At 46.0% G+C, this 16503-nt stretch overlaps 1 protein-coding gene across 1 annotated transcript in view; it reads right to left on the bottom strand.

Annotated features, from left to right (window-relative positions):
- Positions 1 to 16503, bottom strand: part of LOC138453183 (zinc finger protein 721-like) — a 117274-nt gene that overhangs the window by 4396 nt on the left and 96375 nt on the right. The gene's annotated exons all lie outside the window — the stretch shown is intronic.

Here is a 16503-nt window from a genome sequence, read left to right as displayed (position 1 = left end):
TAAAACTTGATAACACATTTTGTTCCTCCCAGATCCTCTGGAGGCAAAAACAAAAACCGGGGTAGCATAGTTTTGAAATTGCAGTAAAACGTATGTATAAACTAACAGTCCACAATCTTCTAGGTTTATGTAGTCTTGGTCAGCCTCCCTTGTCCAATCGGGCCTTGACCAGATCTATAAGAGAGCCCATTGATGAGCACAACTCCTCTTTCTTTGATGCTGCTCAACAAGATAAGTGCCCTCTCATAACAATTTTCATAATTAGGTGTGAGAGATTGTAATTTTGTTAAAGACTGCACGCGCATTGAATATATTAAGGCGCACGCTTTGTGGTCAGGAATAAGATTGAATACCCATAGTGTATTGAGGTAATTAGACTTACTCAGAAGTAACGTTAATACCATAGGATACATTTCATTCTGGTTCACCGGTAATGTTTCGCAGATCCCCACAGGTTAGCTTGTCGAGTGACCCTTTAAAGTCACTTTCTCCTTCAGGAGCCGGGCCGGAGCCGCGAGCGATCGTGCTCTCGCAAGGCAGCCGGCCCGCCACTTCAGAATAGTACACGCTGCGAATATAGCACACGTCTCCCGGTGGGGCTTTAGGACCCGGCAGGAGCCTTCTCTAAGGCAGTCACGCCCAGCAGCCACCACGCGTGAGCCGTTTCTTCCAGTTCACAAAGAACTTCGGCAAAATGCGATCGGAAAGCTTTTGCAGAGGATTAACAAAAAAAAAAAAAAATGAAAAAAATGAAATCAAAACAAAAAGGAAAAGAAAAGGAAAGTTATATAGACATATTGTCAGCATAAACTGAGCATACCTGCAACTTAGCATTAAGACACCTCGTGGGCATAATCTCAGGTTCCACAGTACCCTGACAGAATGGCACATTATGATCAGGCCAGAGGGTCTAGATACACGTCACCAGAGTGGAGCTCGGAGGAGTGGGCAGAGGAGCCCTTAGGAGAGGAGCAACACCTCTCCCTCAGTTTTAAAAGAGTTCTGGAGACTCCTTATCCCAGGCAGTGTCGGAAGGAGTCCTACCCTTGACACACAGAATAGATCAGTTAGAGGCCATGCTAAATAAGCACAAGGCGGAGCAGGAAAAGCCCAAGAAGAGAAGGGCGCTCAGCCCCAGCGAGGGATCCTCAGCCGACACCCCGAATCAGGGGTTGAGCAACAGGGCAGTAAGAAAGCTCGGAAGAGTAAAAACTCTTGAGACGCCCGCAAGCCATCTGGAAGGGGTAGACTTGAGACCCCAAGAGCCAGTCTACCCAGTAAGTAGGTTGAAAGAGGCCTTTTTAAGAAGGGCAACAGTGCCAGGCTCTCGACCCCCTGACCCAGGGGTGTACAATATAGGGGAGGAAGAAGATGTCGGATACACTCCAGACGACCAGAGCGGGAAGAAGGAATTCCCTCATCAACCCGAGATAACTAAACAGCTTCCAGAGGAGGTTCTAGCAGATATGTTTGACCCGGAGGCAATAAGGCATCCAAAATCTACTGACTGGGTGCCATCATCCAGAGTTGCGCAGTACATCACGCAACATATAAGGAAAACCCTGGACAGAGAGGTTAGGTCCAAGATGAGGGCGAAATGCCCCAGACCTGAGCTTCCGGGCCAAGTGACCGACACCCCAGACCTCGACCCAAAAATGGTGACCTTTGTCACTAAATCATCCAAGGATGTGAGGAGAGGGGTGGATAGGGCGTGGCGAGGGTGCCAGGATAAACTCTTGGACCTCTCAGGCCTTCTCGCGAAGATCATGGATCTGGGCGAGAGAGCCATAGACACAAGCACGCCAGTGGACCCTCGTGCCCTAGCGAACTGGGCTCAATGTGGTGTGCTTACTAGGGAACGCTAACTGCGCGCTCTCTTCAGAGATGAGAAGAGGAGTTCTGCTGAAGATTGACAGCAAACTTAGCGTCCTCTCGTCATAGGAGGCGGGCGAAGGAGCGAAAGGCATGCTGTTTGGGGACGCCTTCGCAAAAGAAATAAGCCAGTTCGTGGGCACATATTCAGCTTTGGAGAAAGCTCAAAGTTCAATAAGCAGAATATTTCCCAGTCAGGTTTTTGCCGGGACCGGACGGCAGAGGGGTCGTGCGTCCAGTCGCTTTACCACTCACAGGAGACCCCAGGAACCAAGAGCCCAATACTGGGAGAACCGCCAGCAGGATAACTTCTGCTCAGCTAGAAGCCGTTACCCCAGGAACAGAAGGGGCAGAGGAGCCTACAGGCAGCAGAGCGCACCAGGCAGTGAGTACGATGACGCCAACCCACAATGTAGGGGGCAGAACGATCTGGTTTTTACAAACATGGCGCGATTTGTCCAGCGATGCATGGGTTTTACAAGCAATATCAGGCATGCGTCTAGAATTTATAGGAACCCCCTCCCAAGCGCAGGAGCCAACCCAAATGTTCAAGCCACAGGGCGAGCAGGCACAGCTCTTCAGCGAGTTACGCAGCCTAGCGGACAAAGGGGCGATAGAGCGGGAAGTGCAGGAAGACCCGGGGTTTATCAGCAACATGTTCCTGGTACGCAGGGGAGAAAAGGTCAGTTAGTAATACATTTGAAAAGTCTGAACGTGAGGGTCATATACAGAGACTTCAAGATGGAAGGTATTCACCTCCTTCGGGATCTGCTCAGGTTAGGAGATTGGCTCATTCGCCTAGATCTAAAAGAAAAATACGCCTAGCTAACCATCCTCATAGCAGCGGAGCATCAGAAGTATCTCTGTGTCAAGTGGGGCACGGAAGTTTGGAGGTTCACATGTGTTCCCTTTGGCCTAGCATCCGCCCCTTGGGCCTTCACCAAGATCATGCGTCCAGTAGCAGCGGCCATTCGGGAGAGAGGGATAAGGATAATTATGTACCGAGATAATATTTAGATTCTCATTCTAGGACAGAGCGCAGATCTGCTGAGATACCTGGCAGCATGGGTATGCAATTCTGTCATCCCTCAGCTTCATCATAAACGCAGAGAAGTATGACCTTCGACCCACTCAGAGAATAGAGTTTTTAGGTTTCATCATAGATACCAAAAAGAATGGAACTACCAGCTCAGACAGTATGGGCTATAAGGAAAGAGCTCAGAGCAGAGATAGCGAAGAAAGTTATTTTGCTTCCCAATCTAGTGCACATAGTGGGCCTCCTAGCGGCCTTGATTAAAGCGATCTTTCCGGGGCCATTGCACTACAGAGCCCTTCAGAGGGTAAAGATCAGGCATCTCAGGCGAGGACTAGGTTATCACCAATTTGTTAACCTAGACCAAGAAGATATTACAGAGCTGCATTGGTGGTTGCGGAACATGGAAGCCTGGAATAGCAGAGCAATATTCGGAGACACTCCAGACCTTATAATGGAGTCAGACGCTAGCAGAGTAGGAGGTGGGGGAGCTCGATGCAGAGATTTAGAGACAGGAGGGAAATGGTCCCAAGAGGAGCTTCAACTCCATATAAACTGTCTAGAACTCTTGGCAAGATCCTTCTCGGTGAGAGCGTTCATCAGAGATCGGCCCAACTATTGCATCCTTCTCAAGATGGACAACATCTCTGCCGTCCGGTATATAAACAAGCTGGGAGGAACATCTTCCAGAATGTTGGCGGAATTAGCAAAGAATTTTTGGCATCATTGTCTACAGCAGCAGATATCAGTGTCCGCAGAATATTTGCCAGGTAATTATTTGCAAGGTGCTCAAAATATAGTAGAAGACTGGAATTCACGATATCTGGTAAACTCCAGTGACTGGAATTTAGTAATGAAGGCAGATAATTAGAAAACTGCCAACCTTACAAATTACATAACAATGTGCTATATGTGGAAATGGGGTTAGACTGCTTTGATCTTTAATCAGATTTGTCAATAAAAATGGTAAGAATAGAGGAGACAATGAGGAATCAGTTAATGAGGATTGAGATTGCGCTTGTAGTTCAAAGAGCCTTAATTAGATTTGTCGGTGCAAGCGGTAAGACTAGATTAGACAATGAGGAATTAGTCATAGTTTCACATGAAGAATGAGATGCGCTTTCATATACACTTGTGGTAACCTCAGAATGACTTAAAAACACAAAGGAATTAGCAAAAATGGCACCTTGGTCATTAAAAGTATTCTCTAACAACAATGATGTTTAGAATCCTAAATATGGCCACACATCTGGTAAATGGACTTATTCCATGTAAGCGATTGAAAATAATAAGGCTCACCAGGTGACTAACACAAGGCACTTATTTAATTGCACTTGTTTGAAAACATTTTTAGCTCACAGCTATAAATACCATTTTTAAATAACAAAGTTGAATTGACCTGGATACCTTGTCTTAGAGAATATACGAAAAAATCTATTTTCCACACAGGTTTGTGTTTTTGAAGGTGCTGCTTTGTAGCAGGTTTATTTATTTACTTGGGTTATACCCAAATATGGTGAGGGTGAGATTCATATTGTCCCATGTGGTCAGCCGACACGTGTTTCGACCCGAAGGTCTTTCTCAAGGCTATGTTAGATCGGTCCGGCGCCCCCAATGGGGTTCTTGTTTTGTACTCTTGAACCTGTGTATACAGAGGCTCCTTTTGGGCCCTTAGGTCTGTTGTCTGTCCGCGTTCAACCTGCTACAAAGCAGCACCTTCAAAAACACAAACCTGTGTGGAAAATAGATTGTTTCGTATATTCTCTAAGACAAGGTATGCAGGTCAATTTCGACCAAACAAAGGAGGTGTGGGCTACACCTCCGCCACAACCTGTGACCTTGCCGCAACAACAGAAACTAAGGAATCTCATTGTCAAAGCTCAGCAAGGTCGGTTCAATTTTAGAGCCCACAAAACCCCCCCTGTTTTTAAATAATAGCACCTATGCTGCAGTTAATACAAGATGGGACGCAGTGCTCATAACAAAAGTAGGCAGGAGCGGCGAGATTACAAGATCGTTAAATGTGTTAAATACGTTAAATTCAAGATCTTGTGTAAAGTTCTTTGCTAAGAATAGACACTTGATTAAAGATGATTAACACAAGTGGAAACATCAGGAAACATACACTTATTCAAACTTCAACATTGGAACAATAGGTAAAATCACTGTCTAAAGGATGGCGCCTATAGGTTGCAAGTGGGATATATCGCACTTTTGAGGTAAGCCCTTGCCTCGCTGCAGGCTTCTTACCACAAGGGCTGTCATATAATTGAGCTAACAATCACTGGGAAGCAGGTATATTGATAAGAAATGCACAATTGACTTAATACGTAGCACAGAGATTTACATCAGACGCTCAGAATTAAACAGTAACAGAAAGGGGTAGAAAATAACACAAATGCAATAACCTAAGTCTGGGCATGTATGTGTTTAGAAAATGCTGATATTACAAGCAAAACGGCTAATATTTCTATGGGAACCATGGGACTCCGGCGAAGCCTTGAATAGGCATGTTACTTGTTTGTAATTGGATTACAGGACATTACGTAATTAATTGCTTTTGAATTAGAAGGAGCAAGGACTGAGCGGGGCCATGGGCCAGTATGGAAAGAAGGTATAGAATTGAATAATTGAACTTACATTATATGTATGACAATGACTCCTACATTTTAGATGGGATTTAACCCGAGACAACTTTGGAACCAGAACCTAATTACCAGGAATTGAACATGAATTGGACTCATGGAAAGACTGAATTGAGAAATACTTCCTATTAGCATGTGGGTACTCCTATAACAAGTGGAGTAACGTAAAAGACTAAAACATAGGCCATCTTCTACACTATTTATATGGACATAAATGGGGCATTGCTATGGTTCTACCGAAGGGGCAAGTCATATGCCATTAGGCTAAATACAATACAACGTTCACATGTGGGATTTTTATGGTTCAGGCAATACAGAGAAAATACCATATTGATGCCTACCAAACTAAAGTGATATAGATAGAAACTCTTGTTATGAATATGAATAATGAGCACTAATTAGAGAAATGTGGTGATTATTATGGACACAATTTCATGCAAACTATTTTGTTCTGTTTTTCTTTCCATCTTTTGAACCCTAACTATCCGACCCAATGCCCTTCCCTAATCCCTGTCCTTACATAACATAATACATGTATGCATTTGTACTGTTTATGTGAAGTGAAAGTAACATATGCCCTTATTTGAAAAAGGCACATGACGTGCCGAAACACGTGTCATACAAAAGGGCTCGCCTTCCAGGGACTGGACAGAATGTTTATAAACACTTTTGAATTATAAACCAAAACCGAAAATCAAATTTAAAATTTGTGGTGCATTTTTTGGTGTGAAAAGCATAAAATTAAGTTGATCCTCCATATTTTCTCACACACATGCAACGCTAGTACACTACAAGTCAGACAGGTCGCGAGGCCGAAGAAGTTGACACCCCAGAAATCCCCTCACAAACACAAGTGGATTTAGGTCACGTGGCCTAAGCCCCAGCCACCTTCTTAGCCCTGCCTCTTCTCTGCTCGCGTCTTCTCTTCTCAACTCAAACCAAGGGCTTCTGTGTGCTGGGCCTCGGAATTGAAGGGCAGACAAAGAAAAGGGCAATTCCTGTTTGGACCTGTTCAGACCGAGAGGCCCGAAGCCGAGGCCTGAACCCCTTCTCAGCTGAGACAGCAGGTAAGCATGCGCTGACATGCGTTTTCTCCCTCTGAGCCCATAGGCCATCCCCACCGACAACACTAACGTCATTGCCCCTCCTCTAAGGCATGGACTCCAAAATGCAGCAACCTCACCCACAAGCCCATCGGCACCGCCTCACTGTCTACAACACGCAGGTTGATGCTCGCCAACATCCGCTCAGCTATCACTCATACAGCAGACATCGCCAACTTCATTACTACACACAGCCTTGACGCCATCTTCATCACTGAGACCTGGTTACACCCACCTCCACTCATATCCTAGACACCCTTGTCCCCGACAGCTACTACATCCAACAAAGAGACCAGCTGAACAAGACAGAGAGGTCTTGCAGTCATCCACAAGACCTTGTGGCCCTGCACCAGACTTGAGGTCGACAACATTGGCTCCTTCAAAGTCCTCTTATGCCACTTCCTGCTCTCCCCGACGGACAGTCACCTTTCATCTCATCTAGAGACCACCCAAACCCAAAACCAACTTCATCAGAGACTTCACTGACCTGGTCACCACCATGTCCTTCAAACACGCCAACAACATCTGCCTAGCCGACTTCAACCTCCCAGGAAATCTGGTGATCAAATGGATGAAGGAAGCTCTCCTTGGCCTTCTCGACAGCTGCACACAGCACACAAAAGACCCAATGCACGAGAAAGGGGACATCCTCGACCTAATTATCAGTGCACTGCCTTCCCTTGATTACAGCTCTCCTCTCCCGCTTGACTGGTCTGACAACCTAGCCGTGCCTTTCAACATCCTGCACACCATACCAGTGAAGCACTCCCAACAGAGACCCTTCAGACAAACCTTTAGTTTCTTCAAAAACTTTCTGGTGGAAGCCCTCACAGAAGACCTTGCCAACCTCCACCTCACATGGACCGAACACCCTCAACCAAACTGACTCTCCTAGAAGCACTCAACGCCACCCTCTCAGCCTCCATCAACCGACACACACATCTGAAACAAGGCACCTGCAAACCAAAACCATCAGCACCCTGGTACGCACAAGAACTCAACCACAACAAAAGAGTCATCAGGAAACAAGAGAAAACCTGGTGCTGCTCTAGGACCGCATCCGACCTGGTGCTCCTCAAGGAACTCTGAGCAACCCGCTGACAATGAATCAACACAGCCACGGCCTCCATCTATCAAAACACCATAGCAGAAACCGACAACATAAGCAGAGCCCTCTTCAAAGTGGTCAAGCACTCCGTCGAACCCGCTACCCGACCCTGCCATACCACACTCCAGTGAAAAATCCACTGCCATCAACACCTTCTTCATACACAAAATCAGCAAGATTCACCAGCACATAGACACAAGCTCTGCATACACAGACCCACCTCATGTCCCTCCTTGCAAAATCTCAACACCATGGACAACATTCAAGACACTCACTACAGAGAACCCGGTAGAAACACTGGCCGCCCTCAAAACCACATCGTATACAGACAAAATCCTCCCAGCATCCATCCTCAAGACCCGCCCCGCAGAAGCTCTCCTTCCCTACCTCGACATCATCAACAGCTCCCTAACTTAAGGCACCATCCCATCAACCCCAACGACAGGACAAATCCTCCCTCTACTAAAGAAACCACTCTGGATCCCAACAACCTAGGTAACTATCACCCCATCACCCATCTTCCCTCCCCAAGTAAGATCATCAAGAAAGCGGTTGCTGCGAAACTATAGCAGCATGACACCAACAATCTCCTCCAAACGTACCAATCCAGGTTCAGACCCAGATGCAGCACTGAGACGGCAACCATACAGGTGGTCGATGACACCCTCAACATCCTTGAGGACGGCCACCCTTGCCTCCTGGTTCTACTCAACCTCTCGGCTGTTTTTGACAGTGGACCAGCAGGCACTCATGGACACTACAGCAGCGCATGGAAATCAGCAACCTTGTCCTACACTGGCTAAAGTCCTACCTCGCCAACCGCCAGCAGTTTGTTCAGGTGAACTCCTCTAGATCGCCAATGCTACCCGTCACCTGTGGAGTCCCGTGGGGTTCGATCCTCTCCCCAGTTATCTTCAATCTATACATGGAGCAACTGGGAGCCCTCCAAGCACCACAACATCCACATCCACCAATACGCCGATAACACACAGCTATACCTTAAGGTCAACTCCATCAAGAACATCCACAGGCTCAAAAATTGCACTCGCTTATCCAGTCTTGGAGGTCCAGTGCATGCTTGAAGCTCAACCGCTCAAAGAGCGAATTCCTCCTCCTCACCAACACCACCAAACACCCAGACATACAGACCTGGCTATCAACCATGAAGCTTGAGAGCTTCACACCGAGCTAACCTCCTGCACCAAGCCCCTCGCGTTCCACATTGACAAACACCTCTCCTTCAAGACACATATAGCTAAGAAAACTGACAGCCTATTATCGGCTCTTCCGCTTGCAGAAAGTCAAGCCCTTTCTCCCTCCGTCCTACACGCGGCCCCACACCTCATCAAGGGTCTATGCAATCCAAATACATCAACCCGGCCCTCATCCATCTTCACTGGCTCCGACTGGATGCACAAATCACATTCAAGTCTTGCTGCATCTATAAAGCTGCCGCCCTCATGTCATCCTGGTACCTCACAGAGAAACTCATTTCGGTGGACAGCGCACCACCAGAAGCCTGGACACATGCAGACTTGAAATCTGCCGCTGCAAAAAGGAAAAGACCAGAAAACAAGCCTTCTCTGCATACGTCCTAAGGCTATGGAACCTCCTCCCAGCAGTAACGGACTCGCTCCCACGCTCCTACAATTCAGAAAAGAACTCAAGACTTACCTCTTCAATTAGTCTCTCTTAATCCATCAAGTCACCCCCGGTGCCACCTGACTCACTTCAGGCCGTCTGCCCCTCCCCCCCTCCCTGTCACCCTTTACAGCTGTACCCATCCTCAGTGGCCCTCTGTATCCTACCCCCGCTGGGATCCTGCGTTTCCACATCGCTGTACAACATTTTCACAAAGCCCCTTTTTGATGACCTTGACCATTTGGGTGTCACCTACACTAACTATTCAGATGACACCCAAATTCTCTTCCCCATCACTGGTGACTAGGACATCGACACGAAACTGCTGAATAAAATGTACCTTATCATCCAGGCATGGATGGCTACACATGGCCTCTGCCTTAAGGATGATAAGACTGAATTACTCCTGATTGGTTCCCAAACTAGACTGAATAAACTAGACAGCCAGTTTAACTCCAAGGAAATCAAAAGAACTTGGTTTCTACCTTGACTCGGACTAGACAAGTGAACGCAACAACCTCTGCCACAGCCTATACCTGCAAATGAATAAATGCCTGCAGACCATTCTTGTCGACAGCAATCTGCATTATGTTAGCTAGAGCGCTCATCTTATCTAAATTGGACTAGTAATGCTTTATCCCTAGGAACTAAGAAGCGTAACCTAAAGAAATTAAAATAATTCAAAATAATGCACTCAGAACTGCCCTAAACATATCAAGGTCTCATCATATATCGTCAGCCAGAAGCAACTCCCAATGGTTGTCAGTCAACTATTTGACTTGCAATTTCACTAGAAACCAATCAGACCGACCTACCAGATCTTCACAACTACACTGCCTCAGGGTCCCTAGATTCAAGCTACAGAAATCAGGAGGCAGCAGCTCCCCTGTTCTAGCAACAAAAACTATGGATTTCCTTGCTCGTAGCCTTAAGAGCTGAACCTTCGTTCCCCTGCTTCAGGAAAAACACAAAAGAATTGGCTCCTTACTCAATATTCACTATAATGTATATTACTTTCCACTAATATGTAATTAAATGTTAAACTTCTACATTGTGTATATATGATTGTTAACCTGTAATTAAATGTTAAAATTCTATATCTTGTACCTGTGTATATGATGTATCCAACTTATACACAGCTGTGCCGGTCTGTATGTAACTCATTGTGTAACTTTCAAGAAATCCACCCAGATACCTGAGGGTTAGGTGCGCTATATAAATAAACAAATCAAATTGTCGATCTGTATTGTTGTATACCCCTGTAAAGAGCTCTGCTGCTTCTCAAAGTTAGGTCCACGCTCAATAAATACCATAATAATATATTTAATCTAGAACAATCATAGAAAATACATCCATTGCTAAAAAACCATCAAACAATCCAAAAGCATGAATATATATAAATCAAATCATGTGCCATTTACAATAAACTGGGAATTCATAAATTGCAAGTTGACATTAAGTAATCATTGTTCAACAATTAGCAAATTACATTGGAACAGCCTACCTTGGCTGTCATCTGGATTGCATGATTTTGGCCATATTTATATTTAATGTAGATGCGATCCAAGGTCTCTACAATTGCAACACAGTGAGAATACACTGGAACCCAGCTGGTGATGTGACGCCACCAATAAATATTAAAGTTGGGGTAAGGCAAGGTTGCCTGCTTGTCCCAACACCCTTGATTTTTTTATTAATAAGATTATTGCTAAACTAGAGAATCTGCAATCTGATCCCCCGAACTGGAAGAGAATAAAGTACTGTTGCTTAGGTTTGCTGAAAACGCAGTTTTAATTTCTCTGACTCCTAGTGGACTGCGGGAGCAAGGCAAGCAAATGCATTTCAAGAGGACTGCATCAATAATGGGCTCACAATTAAGCATGAAAGAAATAGTCTGTTATTTGCATCCCCATGGAAAAGTGAAAGAAAACTCCCTATAGAGATCGACGGGCACAGGATATAAACAGGTGGATAGTTTTAACTACCTTGGAATTAGGTTCAGAAGCAACGGTAATTGGTCCAGTTAAGTGGAATAACCATGGATTACTTTAGAAAGATCTAGCAACCCTATATTAAAGTTTTTCATAAATCATGGCAAAAGCCACCTTTTCCCCAGCTCCCCAACTTTATAGAGGACCAAGTTGTTTACCCCTGGTAATGTTCTTTCGATTGAATGTTCCTCCCATGTAGTCCTCATCTTATGATAACTATCGCCAGCTTTTGGATTAATATTTTTTTTCTTTCGACAGGGGGTGCTGTGTGCCATCTCGTCGAGTCAATATCCCTTGAGGGCCTCTGCTCGACGTCATCATCAGTATAAATAGTGCACACAGCGCCTGTTGGCCTGCGGGCTGACGTTATTGCAATAAGCAAAATGGTTTTTAATGTCAAGAGTCTTAATAATCTTAAAACATTAATCCTCCTCTGAAGAGCCCTTGTGAATAGAAAGTGCTGCTAGGTAACCCTTAATTGTTCCAATCTGGAGCCCCAGATTTGCCAGATGTAACAAAAAGGAAAGCACCATAGGTGTGTCACACAGAAAGGGATCCACATTCTTATCCTTGCACCAGCTGCTGAGCTTGTTCTAACGGCAGCGCTACAAAGATTTTGTTGCTGGCCTTCTGGCCAAAAGCAAGATCTCCATTACGTCATCCTGGAGGTCCCAATCCTTGTATTTCAGCCTTTCAGAAACCATGCGTGAAGGCTGAGTGTCTTCACCTCTGGATGGAGAACCTGACCTTCCTCTTGCGAGAGAAGATCCTCTCTTTGTGGAAGACGAATTGGAGGGCAGATGGACATGTCCAGAAGGTCCGGGTCCCACGTCCTCCTGGCCCAATCCAGAGCATTTAGGATCATGGATTTCCTGAACTTTCTCAACCTTCTGATTAAGTGAGGAATGACGGGGACTGGAGGAAACGCGCACAGGAGTGGAAATTCCCAGTCCACTACAAACACGTCCCCTAGACCTCCTCTTGGTGTAAATTCCCTGGAGCAGTACTGTTCCCACTTACGGTTGACAGTGGTCACAAACAGGTCCACTTCAGGGGTTGCCCAAGGGGTGAAGATCTCTTGAAGGACTTTCTGAGCTAGATCCCACTCGTGGCAGACTGCTCTGCCTTCTGAGAGCGTACACCGCCGTGTTCTGCTCTCCGGCTAGATAAACTGTTGATAGAGACATTCCTTCTTGAATTGCCCAGAACCAAAGCTGAATTGCCTCTGTGCACAGTGGTAGTGACCCTACACCACCTCTTTTGTTGATGTACTCATGGCCACTGTGTTGTCCATCATTATCAGAAAGGCCTTCAGCGCTAGTCTGATTGCCCTCAGCTGCAAACGGTTGATAGGTAGTTTGGACTCTGATGGAGATCAACCACTGCCGATTGTCAGATCGTTGGTGGGGGCGCCCCACCCCGTGAGGCGTCCGTCACTACCATTATCTCTGGTCATGGTTGCCAAAAAGTTTCTCCCTTGAGAATGTTGTCTTTGTAAGCCCACCACAGAAGGTCCTGAGAGACACTGCTCGGAACTTGCAGGTGGTCTGACATTCTGCCCGAGAACTGGGTACACAGTCCTGAGAGCTCGTTGGTAACCATCTGCAGAATGTGTTGAGCCCTCGCCTAGGGTGGCGAGGCTTTCCCTGAGGAAGTATCCAGGACTTCTCCAATAAATTGGAGTTTTTGGGATGGTATCAATTGAGGGAGAAGCCCAGTTCATGAAGGGAGTGACAGGTTACGCCGAGATGTTACCGGACCTTCTCGGGTGACCGAGCCCTGATCAGCCAATCATCTAGGTAGGGGTAGACGTGAATCCCTCCCTCTCCTGAGACTCGCTGCCACCACCGCCATCAACCTGGTGAAAACTCTTGGGACGGATGTGAGCCTGAATGTCAGAACTCGAAACTGATAATGAGAATCGCCAATCGCAAACCTCAGGTACTTCCTGTGTTTGAGATGGATAGGCACATGAAAGTAAGCATCCTGAAGGTCCAATGATACCATCCATTGGAGTTGGAGAGCCTGAAGGATCTGAGAAAGGGTTACCATCTTGAACTTGTCCTTCCTTAGGAACTTGTTCAAGTTTCTTAAGTCCAAGGTGGGTCACAATGCTCTGTCCTTTTTGGGAATCAGAAAGTATGGGGAATACCAACCCTTGTTCCTTTCCGCTACAGGTACATGTTCTCATGCACCTTTCTCTAACAGGGTCAAAATGTCCTGCACAAGGAGCAGATCTGGAATTTTGAAAGAGTTGTTCCCCGGTGGATGATCCGGAGGCCTTTTTTGTAAAGGAAGCAAGTAACCCTGGGCTACAGTTTCCAGAGCCCAAGCATCTGAAGTAATGCCTCGCCGCTCGTTCAGATGCTGAGTAAGTCTGCCTCCCAGTGGGGTCTTGTGAGTCAAGACCTCAGAGTGGTTTAGAGGCGGCTGAAGCAGTGGCTGATGGTAAGGTTGCTGCTGCTTGGGCTGACTTAGCACCTCTCCCACCACGCGGGAAACCTTCTCCGGCCCTTTTGACCTGCTTATCCTCTTCCAAACGAGGAGTAGAATCGAAAGGACTTACTCCTCCAGGAAGAGGAGCTTGAGTAAGGTTGTTGAGGATGTAATGGCGGCGCTGAGGGATTTAGCCGCTGCCTTTGAGGTCTGCAGCTTTTCCAAACTCTCATTCGCCTTGCTGCCAAACAGCTTTGAGGCGTCAAAGGGCATGTTGAGTAGTCTAGCTTGCACATCTGGTGCAAACCCTGATTTCCTCAACCACGCAAATCTGCTTAACACTGTGCTAGCAGCCAAGGATCTGCTGATGCTGTCTGCAGTATCCAAACCTGACTGGAGACATTCACCCATTTCTTACCATCCTTGATGATTGCCAGGAAGCCGACTCTTGTGGGATGTGGTCAGCCGCCATAGCAACACAATCCCACACGGTAAGCATAAATCTAGAAAATGGACAAGTCACATTTGTAGACTTTAATGCCATACTACCAGCGGTGAAAACTTTTCTCGCCCAAGCATCTACTCTATTATCATCCCTATCAGGAGGGATGGATGGATCTGCGGACTGCTTAGTGGATGTAGCAGCCTGAACCACCAAGCTTTCTGGTGTTGGATGCTTAGTGAGATACTGCGGGTCACTGTTGGATGGTCTGTACTTTTTTGCAAAGTGATTATTTACTGCAGCCCAGTTTCTGGTGTCTCCCAATTTGCAGAGACCCTTTTCTGCAAATTGGTCCAAGAGGTCCCTAATGTCATCTTGTTCAAAAGAAGGAGTAGGCCTACTCCATCCTGAAAACTCAATAACCTTTCCCATGAGTTTTCTGTATGAAGAGTCAGCATTTTCAGTTGGGTCTGGTTTGCCAAACTAACTCTGGCGAGGTATCCAAACCACTGTTTGACTGAAGGATGTCATATCCATCTGCTAGCCTTGACTCATAAGAGATTAGCTCCTCTGGCACATTAGGGGGGGCCGCACTATAGCCCAAAAGGTGGTGTGTTGTCATCAGAGGATTGACCTTCATATATGGCTGACAAAGATATGAAATCGGTGCAGATTTAGTCAGCGTCGACTTCGGTATCAGCGTTGACGGTTCCGACGCAGTCACAAAGGCATCAAAGTTGTCGACTTCTTGTGTTTCTTCGAATGAACCCTAGATGGGCTAGCTTCCTGACTCGAAGCCCTCGACAATTTTTCATCAGATTGAGAACTTTCTCGATCTAAAACCGCCTTAAGGCTCGGTTTTGAAGATTTGGTCTTCGACTTCCCTTTGTCATCCTTTTGCGGAGCGACAGGGACAGGACTTTTCTGCTCGTTCTTCGAGGGGGTAGAGGCCGCATTCTCTAAGATTTTAAGCATCTCACTACAAAATGCATACCATTTTGCAGGGGAATCCTATTTCGAAGGACACATGACTACCTCAGTCGAGGAATCACTGGAGGTGGAAGGTGACCTATGACACCTTTTCTTCGCCTTCTTTGAAGAGGACGATGAAGAATGGCGTGATAGAATTCAAGACAGTTTGGATTTTTTTGCATTGAGAAGAATCCCTCCACTCAGTCTTTTTTTAACTCTTCGAAGGCAACCTCCCCATCGCCAATTTACCTTTACACTCCCTGAGAGCCTTCTCGGTCATCGCCTAGCCGCAGTCAGAGGTAAGGTGCCCAGAACACAGACACCACAGACATACACAGTTGGGGGGTCGGTGATCAACATCTTCGACCCGCTGTATTAGCACTTCTTGAAGCCCGATTTGGGCATCCATGGTGTCGACATTTTCAAATGAAAATCACTATTTCACAGAAGAACCAAAGCGCGCCGTAAATTCTCTTGAAGCGTTAGCTCGGAAAAACGGAATGGAAGCCAACGGGAGCTACTTATACTGATGATGACGTTGACCATCGAACGGAGGCCCTCGAGGGACATCGACTTGACGAGACGGCACACAAAACGCACTGTCGAAAAACAAAAAAAATATATAATTTAGAAGCAGCTGAAGCTGGAGATAATGATCATAAAATGAGGAATACATGGGAGGACATAATCCATTCGAATTTCAGTTATGTTTGGAGCAGAAATTTGGGGACACTCCAATAGTGCGAGTTTAGTATTAGCCAAGAACAAAATTCTCAAGAAGTCCCTACGTGTACCCCAAACACAACATTGTGCCTAGAACTTAATCAAAGACAGATATCAGATGTAATTGTTTTCAGCCCTGTTCGCTTCGGACTCTGACTTTGGAGCTCACCAAATTTAGCCCAATAAAGAGCCGCCATGTTGGATCTTCTGTCACAAAGCAGAGGGAGAAACATAAATTGGTGTGCACATGTCAAGTCCCAAATGAACTCCCTGGGCTATGAGGACTTTTGGTATAACCCACATAGGATAAGTAGCCATATCAAGGCACTCCTGCACAATTGATATATTGGGGCTCTAAATCCAATGTTGGGTATGAAGATGTTATGGATACAATCTCCCCCCTTTACGCATGGACCCTGTATATTATATTTCGTCTGGGCACCTTTCCTTTCACAACACTCCAATTTGCTGGTTCATATATGCTGTGTATTTAAAATTGACTTTATGGAACAAATTCAAAATAAAGCATTCTTGTAT

Source organism: Ambystoma mexicanum, chromosome 4p (genome assembly GCF_040938575.1).
Source record: "Ambystoma mexicanum isolate Mex_15411 chromosome 4p, UKY_AmexF1_1, whole genome shotgun sequence".
NCBI lineage: Eukaryota > Metazoa > Chordata > Amphibia > Caudata > Ambystomatidae > Ambystoma > Ambystoma mexicanum.
The sequence above is the reverse complement of the archived record's forward strand: the minus strand, read 5'-3'. Positions and strand labels throughout refer to the sequence as shown.